We start from the raw sequence: 13,428 nt of genomic DNA, 5'->3' as shown, positions 1-13,428 counted from the left end.
ATTTCTGCAGGGTTAGTTCGGGTGATGAGGAGAGGGGCAGAGAGTAGGGATGGGGTACTGGAAAGCAGAGATAAACATGGGCTAGTATATCTAAGTAGGGGGATGTGGGGGTACAGCCCCCCACATAGGGCATGCAGGGAGGCTTGCCCCCCTGCAAAAACATGTTTTAGTTTTTTTTTTCTGGGGGGGTAGTAGACTTCAGTGAAAGTGCACTTTTGCTTGTATTTTCGATGTTAAGCAGTAGACCCATATAAATATATATATATAGCTATCTATCTATACATGTATGTGTATATGTATATATATATATATATATATATATATATATATATATATATATATATATATATATATATATATATATATATATATATATATATATATATATATATATATGGGTTTACTGCAAATTGTTGAATACTCAATTTATCAAATGCCATTTCATTGAACATTACTTCAATTGTCATTACATCAAACTCCTGGAGCTGCAAAAAGGAACCCCAGGAAAGGAACCACTCAGCCACCAGGAGAAAACAAAAAGAAAAAAGAAAAAAAAACTTCAAGTGTGGGGCTTTGCCCCTCCACAGCCCCTCTAACTAAATATACCAACTCTGAGATCATACTACAATGAAGTAAGTTGAAGGTTCACCATGGTGGGTAACTGTTTCCTTTCCTGGGCTACCTTTTCGCAGTTCCAGGAGTTCGACAGAATGACAGTCGAAGTGAGGCTCAATGAATGACATTCAATAAGGTGAGTTTCTAAAGTATAGCCAAACAATCCACTTATTCATGTCCAGAGCTAGTGGGGCTTGGCTTTATTACCTGAATGCATCCATAAAGACTTAAAAAGTAAAAAGTCATGGGTGTTCAGAAGCTGCATAGCTGAAACACTTAATGCAAGAGGTCATTTGCATATATCACATGGGCCTCCATTAATGGAGGTTTAGGTTATCATAAAGTGAAATCTCTAGCTTGACAGGGGTTTTCTTGCAGTTTTTACTGAATGGTTATTTGTGTGACTTTTTTACCCTTTGGTTTAGATATAGATATAGATATAGATATACAAGAAGGATCTCAAGTAGACAGGAACTAGATGGGTCCCCAGACCCTAAAGGTCCCCACTCATAGGAAATCATTTTGTGAGTTGCAGGAATCTACGCGAGGTTTCTGCTCAATTAAGTTCCTAGCTGACTAATGAAACTGTATTTGCAGTGAGTGATGCATCTTCCCAGTTTGCTTCTATAGCTTTGACTTCTACAAGTTCAGTCTCCAATGCATCAATGTCCATCTCCCTCATTTTCCAAATTTTCTACTACTAATGATACAATCCACACTGGGGGATTAAATTGCTTCTGTTTTGCTGTGTGCTGAGATGATTTTCTTAGCTCAGCTCATGAATCTGTACAGCTGTCACTGTTTTTTTTTCATGTTACAGTGAATTTGTTGATGATTTGGTAGGTGAAACAGTGACAGGAGGAGCAGCAGTAGAATACTGTCTTTTTTTTCACTAGTAGGGAATAGGGGCAGTTTTATTACATCAGCATACATGTATCTCAGCAAGACCCCCTGCTTCTAATGACGTTTTCCCATTCAGTCAGAACACAAAATTAGATAGAGGGCCCTTGTTTTTTTTTTTTTTTTTTTAATATTTTTATTCATTTCCAAAAACAAGAAAACATGAATGCAGGTTATTTATGACAATGAAGTATTTACAAATTATTTAAAAAGGTAGGCTAAAACCTCTAAACAGATATCAAACATTAAAATCAAAATAAAGTATTTACAAGGGTGTCTATTGTTGACATATAATTGACTTTCTATACAATTGTTTCCTGATTATAATCTGCTGCAGTCATTATTCTCCAGTATTTTAGTTACTTTTTGCCATGCTACGTATAATGATGTAGTTCTTTCAGTTCTTCCTTTAATAGTGTTCATTTCCAATTGCGATACTGCTGACACCATATTCATGAATTGCTTAAAAGTTGGAGAAGCTTTGGATTTCCAGTTTGATGTAATGTTCTTCCTTGCAATAGCTAGGAGAGTCCATAAGATTACATATTTTCTTCCTGGCACACAGTCGGGTACAGGTACATTAAATAAAATAATAAATTTGGAAATCTGGAATTTATCATTGAATACCATTTGCAGAAAATAATTTATTTTATCCCAATATGGTTTAATCAAATGGCATTCGTAGAACATATGTTGCCAGTCTGCTTTTATTGATAAATCACATCTCCAGCAGCCAATATTTTTCTTAAACATAAGTTCCATTTTATGAGGGGTTACATAAGATCTGTGTATGAATTGCCATGTAAAAAGTCTCCAATGTAATGAAAGTGATGTCTAATTTGGAGAGAGAAGAATTAGTTTTTTTATCTCTGTCATTTTGTACATGTCCATTAACTGATCTATAATAATTCCATATTTTGTCATTATTATGCATTTTTATTTTTTTGTTTGTTTAATAAATAGATGATAAGTATCCCTTTCCAGTAATGGGTTGATTCGTTAGTAATATTATATGTTCTATAAGGTTAGGAACATTTTGTCTTATTGATGGTTGCATTGTTTCTTGTTTGCTTAATATATACTGTCTTAATTCTTGTACATGTAACCACGAACTATCTTCCATATTTAATTTCTGTTTAATCTGGTCTATTGTCAGAGGTTTTCCAGAGTTTAGCAATTGATGCCAGTATATTAATCCCTTTCCTTTAAGCATGTTGACTACTTCCATATTAAATGTTATTATATTACCTTGTGTGTACGCTACTGGATATAAAAGAAATGACCATGCTTTAATATCAGGATTGCTATTAATAAGATTTTGGAAAATTTTTAATGTATAAGTAATGTATTTGGAACTTATATTTTTATTCTTATGTATAATCATATATTCCTTCATCAGCCATAGAAAAGTGTTTGGTATGAAATCTGTATACTTATTTGCTGCTACAAATCCTGATTTTAACCAGATTCTCTCATGAACTAGCTTCCATTTTGATGTATATTTTGTATTTAGCCATAATGATATTGTTTTAATAATGGATGAATGCAAATATATTTCTATGTCTGGTAAACCTATGCCACCTATATCCCAATCATCTAGATGATACTTTATAGCTATCCTTGGTTTTTTTGGATACCATAGGAATCTTACCATTAAATCATTTAATTGTTTTAGGTGCGATTTAGCTGGTGGCAAAGAACAAGCTTGTATGACATAAAGAATTTTTGGAAATATGATCATTTTAATTATATAAAGCCTTTCTTCCATTAAAAAGAATTTATTCCATCTTTGTATTAGATTTTTAATATTATTTAAGGTCTCTTTATAATTTGTTTCAATTGTAGTATCTAGGTTGTTAGTTATTATAATTCCCAAGTATTTAATTATATTATTGGTAGAGATATATTTATGGTATTTTTTATTTAGATCTTTTTATTAGTATTTATAAGCAATGCATTTGTTTTGTTCTCATTAAATTTAAGACTTGAAAAGTTTTGAAAGTATTGAATTGAGTCCCATAATGCTTTAAAACTGCTATTATTATTTTTTAAGGTAATTAAAATATCATCAGCAAAAAGTTGAATTTTAAGCTCTAGGCTGTTGTCTAGTTGTATTCCTTCAATATTTTTATCCATATGTATATTATTGCTAAGGGTTCAATGACTAGCGCAAACAATAACGGAGAAAGAGGGCAGCCTTGTTTTGTGCCCTTAGTTATTTTAATAGATTTAGACAGACAAGATCCCAGTTTTATATAAGCCAATGATTTTTCATATAGTGATTTTATTAACAAAGTGAAGTTGTTTGAGAAGCCATATTCTTCTAAAACTAACCACAGATAATCCCAGTTCACTGAATCAAATGCTATTTATGTCTAAGCTAATAACATTCATTTTGTTTTTTGTGACATTTATATAATCAATTAAGGAAATAATTCTTTTAATGTTGTCATAAGTGTTTCTATCTTTTATAAAACCTGTTTGATCCTCCTCTATCAAAAGTGGTAGTAATTGTTTTATTCGAGCAGCATGTATTGCCATAAAAATTTTATAATCTATATTAAGAAGTGAAATGCATCTGTATGATGAACATTCACTGGGATCTTTATTTTGTTTCAGAATTGGTGATATTAATGTGTACTTCCAAGAAGGAGGAATGTCTTTACCATTTTAACTGATGTAAAGACATTCAATAACAACAGCAAAGCCTCATTTGATAGTAATTTAAACATTTCTGGGGTGATATTATCTATACCTGGAGCTTTGTTTAATTTTAGATTATTTACTTCAGCTTTAAGTTCTGTCATTGTTATTTGTTTATCTATTAGTTGTACCTGCTCCTCTAATAACCTAACTTTAACATTGTTTTTGAGAAAAGCTTTCAATGCTGAATGTGTTTCTGTTTTCTCATTTTGATTATTAAGTTTATGAAAAAATAGCCTAAAAGCTTCTAGTATTCCTTCTAAATCAGATACTTTCTTTTGGTTTCTATATTATGTATTTCCTTGATTTGATTTGTTTTAATAATCTTTTTAGTCCTATTTGCTATTCTTCATTGGTTTTTAGGGTTCATTGAATAGTAACATAGTTTAATTTTTTCTAAGTTGATCATTGTTTTGTGGTGTAGCGTCTCTGAGTACTTTTTATTAGTATCTTCTAGTTCTTTTATTAAGTTGGTGTTTCCATTTTGAATATCAAGCTTTAAATTATCTACTTTTGAGTGTAATTCCATTAATTCCTTATTCCACTGTTTTTGTTTATTTTTATACCATCCCACCGCTCTTCCATATAGGTATGCTTTCAATGCATCCCATATATATATTTCAGATACATCTTTTGTAAGATTGATATCTAGGAATGTTTGTGTCTCTTTAATATAAAATTCCTTAAAATCTTTGAGATTTGTTATGTAAGATGGTATTCTTGTTACTGATATCCTTCTCTTGAAACATAAGTCTATCTCAAACGTTATGGTGTTATGGTCCGAAAATGGACATGCACTTGTCTTGACTTTATTTAATTTAGAGGTTAAATCCTTTGTTATGTACACTCTATCTATTCTAGAGTATGTATTATGTCTATGGGAAAAATGTGTAAAGAATAGTGAATCTGGGATAGCATACTCATTTATGTCAACTATATTAAAAGTTTCAACAAACTCAGATAACAACTTTGTTAAAGGTGATCTCTTACATGTTTTAGCATTTGTATCAGTTTCTTTTATAATGCACTTGAAATCTCCAGCTATGATTAAATTGCCTTTGGTATATTGTACAATGTCTTCTAAGTGTTGTTTGGCCACTCTAACACATAGTCCTGGTATCCAATAAATATTCACTAATGTATATATCATTTCATTGATAGATATTGTCACTAGACAAAACATTCCTGAGTTGTCATGGAACGTATTTATGATTTTAGGCATTAAAGTAGTGTTTTTCCACAAAATTACTACTCCCCTTCGCTTCTGATTATAGGTGGAACTTACTAGTATTGTATAATTTTTATTGTTTATTTTATTTATGTCTTCCTGTGTAAGGTGTGTTTCCTGTAAAAATACTAGTTGTGCTTCACATAGCTTTAAATATCTATAAAGACTTTTCCTTTTGCAGCTATTATTTAAACCATTTACATTAAGAGATATATATTTTGCAATTGGATTTATATTAGCTTTGCTTTTATCCATATTCATATACTCGTAACAATGTGTAGATGTGTGTACATGAAGAGAATGACTTGTTCTTTCTTCTTCCAACAGTATTACAATAGATTATAGACACCCAATAAAAGTAAATTATAAGATCATAACTGAGAACAATATAAGATAAACAACCACCAAAACCCTCCATGAGAAAAAAACATCTCATCCTTGAATGATCTAATCATTCAAGCGATCTCTCTAAGTCTGCATTTCAGCATCCTCCCCCGGCCCCGCCATATGGTAGTTTTATAATGAAAAGTATCTTATATATCTTTTAAGTATACATGTATCTGTCTTTACAGATTACTTAAATACAGTCTTTATCTATTTTTAATATTTTATAAAACACTAAGGCAACACAGCTATATATAGATTTAATACTTAACAATTTGGTTTTGTTTAAATTGTAAAGGAAAATCTTTTATTTTAATATATCTTTTGTGTAGCAATAATGGTTATGCATCTTAAAAATAATATGCTTGCTGTCTATCTCCCTTATAGTGTGAGTGGCATTCATAGGTATCAAATTTATTGTAATGGTCTACCGATATATATATATATATATATATATATATATATATATATATATATATATATATATATATATATATATATATATATACATATATATACATATACATACATACACATACACACACACACACACACACACACATATATATATATATATATATATATATATATATATATATATATACACACACACATACATACATACACACATATATGCATACATACATAAAAAAAAAAAAAAAAAATGTTAAGCATTATATGCATCAGTTAACCATGCCACAAGTAGATTAAATCAGAAAGTATCCGTAACAATGAATATAATGTTACATTTGTATTGCCACTGGCATATTTCATCGCTAGTGTACCACATATGTCATATGTCAAATAGCAACTCATACTCCTTAGGATTTATCTGCAGTGTTATAACTGTAAGGATGGAAAATATGAGAAGCAAAGTAGGCTTTAAATATGCTATAACACAATTGTTTGATGCTTATTACTGTCAACTCTTCTACATACACAGGAAAAGATAACCTTATATGACCATCAACCATTTTCCTTCATTTTTCTCTTCATCCTTCTATTCTCCATTTTTAATAAATATTTGTTTCTATTGTGGCTTCTTTGAAATTAGTGAGGGTACTCCATATCATATTATAGATAATATACAACGTTCAAACAGAGAACATGCCCAATATAGAGACATATTCTCAACTCAAGTGGTCCACACCATATATTTACAACACTGCAGTCAGAAATATACTAATGAATATGCAATAACTAGCAGCTTTGCAGCATGTGTGTGTCTCTAACAAGTACATACCTATAGGATATTAAAAGAATAGATAGCACGCTCTTGTTTCATAATTAACAAATGCACACAGCCTGGTATTTACTTTCATAGACAGAAATTAGACCTGTTACTTATATGCATATCAGGTACCAACAGCAATATGTTAGTAAATGCCTATGCTATTCAAATCATATTTTAATGCTGACTGATATGAGATGTAGCTGACAATGGCTTTAGCGTTTGTGATGTTATATAATATATATTCAGTATTATAAGTAAAAGTATGTTGCATGTCTATTTGCAATCTAAGGTTCAAGGCTGATCAATTTAGACATACAAGACAATATCTTTAGCCTTGGTTATATAATGGGAGTTACTGTGTCTCTACACAACCATTCATTTTCAGTGAGGATGTTCAATATTAATATAACTTGCCTTTAATAAAAGCATACTTATAATTCAGCAGTTCTTTCCTATATATATATATATATATATATATATATATATATATATATATATATAAAACAATATCATAAGCAAGACTGGGATTTTTTTCTTGCTCATTACTGCTTAATGATTGTGCTACTTGAACAATTTAATATTTACAGAGTATCTTGATAATTAAACAGCAACTCTTTTTTACCCTTAAAATGCCTAATAACACATAGCTACATTCATGAACCTTAATTGACTTACTATCCTTAAGGTTGAGTACATTAGCTGCAGTGTGTTTACAAATATGTTACATAGTTCCAGTCAAGGACTTAAATATATTAAATTTTTATAAAATTAAGTTAAATTATAGTAATTTACGTGGGTGATCTTATCAGAAAAGATTATAGTAAAGTCTGTATGTGTTAACTATTCATACAGTTTCTTCCAAGTGATATACTTCTTTTAAGCTTTGTGTGCTGTTTATGTGTACAATTCAAAATGAATAACAAATATTACAATATAATAAAACATCATGTATGTGTTGATACCTTCTAAATTCATTAGGTACTTCAGTGTACTTTTAATATTTGTTAAAACTGTAAAAGCACTTTGCCATCTCATAAATAGTGTGCTGGTTACTTTAAGTAGCTTAGGAGCTGACACCACACCCATACTGTCTTGTTTTAGTGCTGACATCACTCATGACTGTTTACTTTCATTTTGTGCTGTTAGAAGGTTTAACACACTGTAATGGATTCTAACTGAAGAACCTTCATTCAGGGGTGGTAAAATAAGAGTCCCCAGCTTGTGACCATGGCGGGAAGACAAAAACAAAGTAAGTGAAGTTTTTAGGGCTTTTTTTTAAACTGAACACCAGCTCATTAAACTTCTATTAGTTTTCTTAACATTAAGGGCAGATATACAAGCCAAACAGTTGTTTGTTAGTCAAAAGGCACTTTTAGCATCAAAGAATAGATAATTACTTTTCAAGGCACTTTTTGACAGTTATTACTATCAGTTTTTATATATTATTATGTGTATTAAATACATCAGTTTAGATATTTCATGCAGCTTAGTGTAAATAATATAAAAAGGAATCATGTTCATTTAAACACACCACATTAATATGTCAGTGTAAATACATTATATTCTATACTAGCAGTAAAAGGCAGGTAATTTATAAATGAACTATCTAAACATCATTTAGAGTTAGAAAAATCATGACTGTAAGTATTTACACTGTAATAGAGAAAGATATGTTACCTTGCTTTCTTTAGGGTTGATTGCTTTAGTTATAAAATGTCCTGCTTATCTTGTATTTATATTGTTTCAAAGACTGACACATGTAAAGCATGAATGCTTTCAAAGAACTTTTTTGCCTTACAGAGCAAATAGAAGACAATAATGTTTGTGTTTTTCATATGTCTTTTATCGTTTCTTCTTCTTCTTGTCAGCAGTGCTCCATTCATTTTTTTCTAAGTGACGCTTAACCCCAAATTGGGAGAAATCCATTTCTTCCACATTATCCAAGGTTTTATTAGCTGAAAGATAAGAAACTGTTGCTTGCAGAGTGTCAAAAGTTTTGGGACCTTCAGTAAAAAATATTTTTATTCTTGCAGGGAACAGCAAGTGGACTTTAAGCTGTCTTTTTTTTCAATTCCTTTATCAGAGGGAGACATTCTTTTCTTGCAGTTATAACTCCAGCAGAATAATCGTTATCAAATCTGATTATGTTGTCTTTGTATTTAACTGGAGAAGTTGACCATACTGTTTTTAAAATAAGTGCCTTGTCCTGTGATGAAAAAAACTTTACTATTATTGATCTCGGGTGATTTTTTTTGATTTGATGGTTGATGAAGCAGCTCTTAAGGATCTGTGGGCTCTTTCAATTCCATAAGAAAGAGCTTCAGACAATTTTAAAACTTCTGGTAACCAGGTAGTAGGGAAAGTCACCATGTTATCTCCTTCTGTTTTCTCTGGTAGCCCATAGATGTGAAGGTTATTTTGTCTGGACCTGTTCTCTAGATCCTCTATTTTATTTTGTAATGAAGCATTTTGTAGTGATAAGAAATGTAGCTGAAGATCTTGTTCTGACAGTCTGCCCTCAGTATCATTTAAGGATCTCTCTATGTCAGCTATTTGAGACTTCTGTTGCGTCATTATTTCTTGTAGTTGCTGTATTTGTTTTGTAGATCTCTCCTCAGAAGTGTCCAGTTTGGTATTCATTTTGTCAAATTTCACTGACAAGTCTTGTATAGCATTTAATAAAGACTGTATCTCCTTTTTCATCATCTGGTCCTGTGTGGTATGCTTAGAAAAGCTCATTTTCAGTAGATTCAGATACCTTCCTTCTTGATTTTGACAGGAAAAATAATGTTTAAAGCCAAATTTTTTGCACTGTAGACTTCTAGTGATATTAGTAGAAGTAGTTCAACAAAATAGGTTTGTCTACAATATCTAGTTTTTAAAAATTCCTGTCAGAAATATCTTTTGAGTGCAGAGCTGAGAAAAGATGCTGCCAACCAGTCTACATCCTAGCCACACCCTCCCAGAGGGCCCTTGTTGAGGACTAGAAGCACAGGAAATTGAAGATGTATCATTAATTCCCAGATCTTTACATGACCTAAGATAAGGCACTATAGCTTTCCTTTTAGCATACTGGGCTGAACTATTATCTGGCATGATCTTTACATGAAGACCTTCCAATTTAATGTTTTGCTCCACCTCCATTACATCCCAACATAATTTTCCTAGTATTATTATTATTATTATTATTATTATTATTATAGTCCAAAAATGTTATTATAAAATCATAAAATGTCTGGCCATGTTCTTCAGCCTGTAGCAGTGGTTTATTCTGTGAAGCTCTTTTAGTGAATGGAGCATAATCTATATTCGAAATGTTCATTATTTTTTGTTATAAGAAGCCAATTGGATTGCTGTCATCAATATTTTCAGGTAGCTAAATGCTTCAAATATTATATCTGACCAGAGAAGGTTCTCTTGGTCATCCATCTTGATTTTTAGAGCCTAGGATGACACCTGTAGATTTTGTAAGCCTGTGAGTGATTACTATCACCCACTGTTCTTTGTCACTTTGCTGCTGTGTGAGTTCTAGTTGTACACTGGCAACCTACATAACAGGAATCACTACTATGGTTGTTATATGTTAAATATACAGATCTATAGGTTTCATTACATTAGCTAGGGTGTTTTAGTCATACTGAGATCTAATGCAAACAAGGCGGTTTCAGTGATCACTTTGTATACTTGTGAGGACTGATGAGAGAAAGCAAAAGATCTCAAATAATTACTCAGAGCTCTAGCACCTCAGGAAGAAGAGGAAATAGGTAGAGTTGAAGAACAATGGCAGTGCCTCAAAATAGCATGTGCGAGGACTATAGTGACTGATAAATGAATGTGCAGAGTAGTAGAAAGTAAGATTGGAAATAATTAGATTGGATTCAGATAAGGATCCAGCACAACCAACAAATGTTTGCAGTCAGACATATGGTTGAGAAAAAGTTAGAGTCAAGGAAAGAGTAAAACTAGAGAAAGCACAAGACAAGGCCATAAGAAAGCTGGTTTGGGTAGTCCTGTGGTGGCACAAAGTCCAAACATCCTTGGTAGAATTAGAGCAGGCTATGTTCACAGACCCAAAGACTCAAGTACAAACACTGTTCTGTCTCACAGAGGGGTTCCAAGTGGAAGTGTGTGCATCAGGGTTTAGCTTTGAGCCCACTGTTGTTAATACTGGTGAAAAACTACATTAGCAACAGGTCAGAGTGGTCACATCAACAAAGTTGCTGTATGCAGATGATATGGCATTACAGCCAGACTCGGAGCAAGAACTTCAGTAAAAGATAGGGGAATGGAATGAAAAGCTGAAGGCACAAGTGATGAAACTGAGTACAAATAAGACAGTTATAATAGCAGCAAATAGGGTAATCAGAAGAAGATGAGAACTGAGATAGAAGGAAAACAAGTGAAACAGGTTAACAGATTCAAATACCTGGGAGGGCTGGTTGAGGAGAAGTGAAGTCTGAATGAGAAGCTCAAAGCTAGAATCAGAGGGACTGCAGCCAAATGGCACAGAATGTCAGGGGTAGTGTATGACAGAAGAATGCCAAAGAAGATGACTAAACTGTTGTGCAACCAGTACTACTATATAGTACAGAAACCTGAACAGTAGAGGAGGCTAGAGGTGAATGAGCTGAAGTGCCCAAGATAGGTGGTAGTATGTGTGCTGTGGTGCAGACAGAGAAATGAGGAAATCAGAGAAGAAGCCAAAGTAACCCCAATTGCAGAGAAGGTCAAAAAGAACAAATTATGGTGGTTTGGGCATATGAGAAGTAAAACAGAAGACAATCTTATGACAAGATCTGGTATAGACAGGAAGAAGGCAAGAGAAAACAAGGGCATCCAACAAAGAGACAGATGGATTGTGTGACAGAAGACCTGCAACAGTTGGGTATAACTGCTGAAGAATGTAAGAGAGTGGCACTGAATCATGAGAGATGGTGACAGTTGACATAACAGCTCAACCTCATGTAGAAAATAGGAAAAAAAAGGAACTGATGATGATGAAACGTGTGAGGAACTTGAGGCCCAATAAACAAATTTGGTAATAAAAAATTGCACAAACATTGCTTTGAGAAGGGAATAATTCAGCTATATATTTGCACTTGACACTTAACTACTGATACTGCTCTATAAGATTATTAAAGAAATAATTACTAACATTTAAATTACCTTTTAAAGATAACCGCTATCAATCAGCTGAGCCACAGCCCACCTTCCCTATTCATGTACCGCTACATACTCCACGTTAATGAAACTTTTTTAATGAAGCCTCTACTTATCTAGGTCTTAGCATGATTCCTAGATTTTGATAAGCTCAGTCATACAGAATAAAAACAGTTATGGACTGTCCTCACTAGCCATAGATCAAATATAACCTATCCTATTAAATCATGAACCATGTAAGATACTTTTAAAATATTGTGTGTGTCAGAAGATCTTTCATTATAGAAGACAAGTATTTTTAACTCATCACAAATATATCACATTCAGCAAGATGTAGTACATTCCTTTAAGATTTGTTGTAGGAATCATTCAGTTCTTGGTAAACAATCTGCTATATTCTTATGCTTTCAAAGGGGGGGGGTCATGGCTAGGATGCTGACAGGATGGCAGCAGAATTCTCCTGCCCTGCTATTTTATATATTTCTGACAGGAAATATTTATCTTATCAGTTTTATTTAAATATATTTATACAAACTAAAGTGCCCTCTAAGAAGGAATAAAAAATATTTTGTTATTTTGACTTTTTCATGTCAAATACTTTTTCTGAAAAATATCTACACATACCGCCCGATAATGAGTCATTTGAAAACAAGTTCACAAAAATCTTCCTTTAAGAAATAATTTCAGTTGGTTCTCATTAATATCCAGGAATTAGCATAACAAATTGTACAAAACAGACACAAAACTGGATAATTTGAAACAGAAGTGTTCCAAATAAGTGCACCACATTCATGAAGAATTACAGCAGCAGAAAGCCCAAATATCCTTCATCGAGGACTCTCTAAATGATATAGAAGGGAGACTAAATGAAGATGAACATAACAGTGAATATTTATTAAAACTGAATACTTCTACCTTGAACAAAACTGATGACCTAGAGAACAGACCTCACAGGGACAACATCAGAATTTTTAGTTTACCAAAGAAAATAGAAGGAAATAATATAACAAATGTTTTGACATCTTGGCTACCTAGGATACTAGACTTACCTGAAACATTGTCATTTGGTATTGAGACAGCACACAAATCCTTGGTTTCAACTTCTCTTTCAAAGAATAATGCTTCACTGAGATATACCATTGTAAGATTTTATTCTTCATAGGACAAAGAAATAATTCTTAAGACTAAAGTCTCTCATTAAAAT

Source organism: Protopterus annectens, chromosome 11.part0 (genome assembly GCF_019279795.1).
Source record: "Protopterus annectens isolate FY-2018-M chromosome 11.part0, PAN1.0, whole genome shotgun sequence".
Taxonomy (NCBI): domain Eukaryota; kingdom Metazoa; phylum Chordata; order Ceratodontiformes; family Protopteridae; genus Protopterus; species Protopterus annectens.
The sequence above is the reverse complement of the archived record's forward strand: the minus strand, read 5'-3'. Positions refer to the sequence as shown.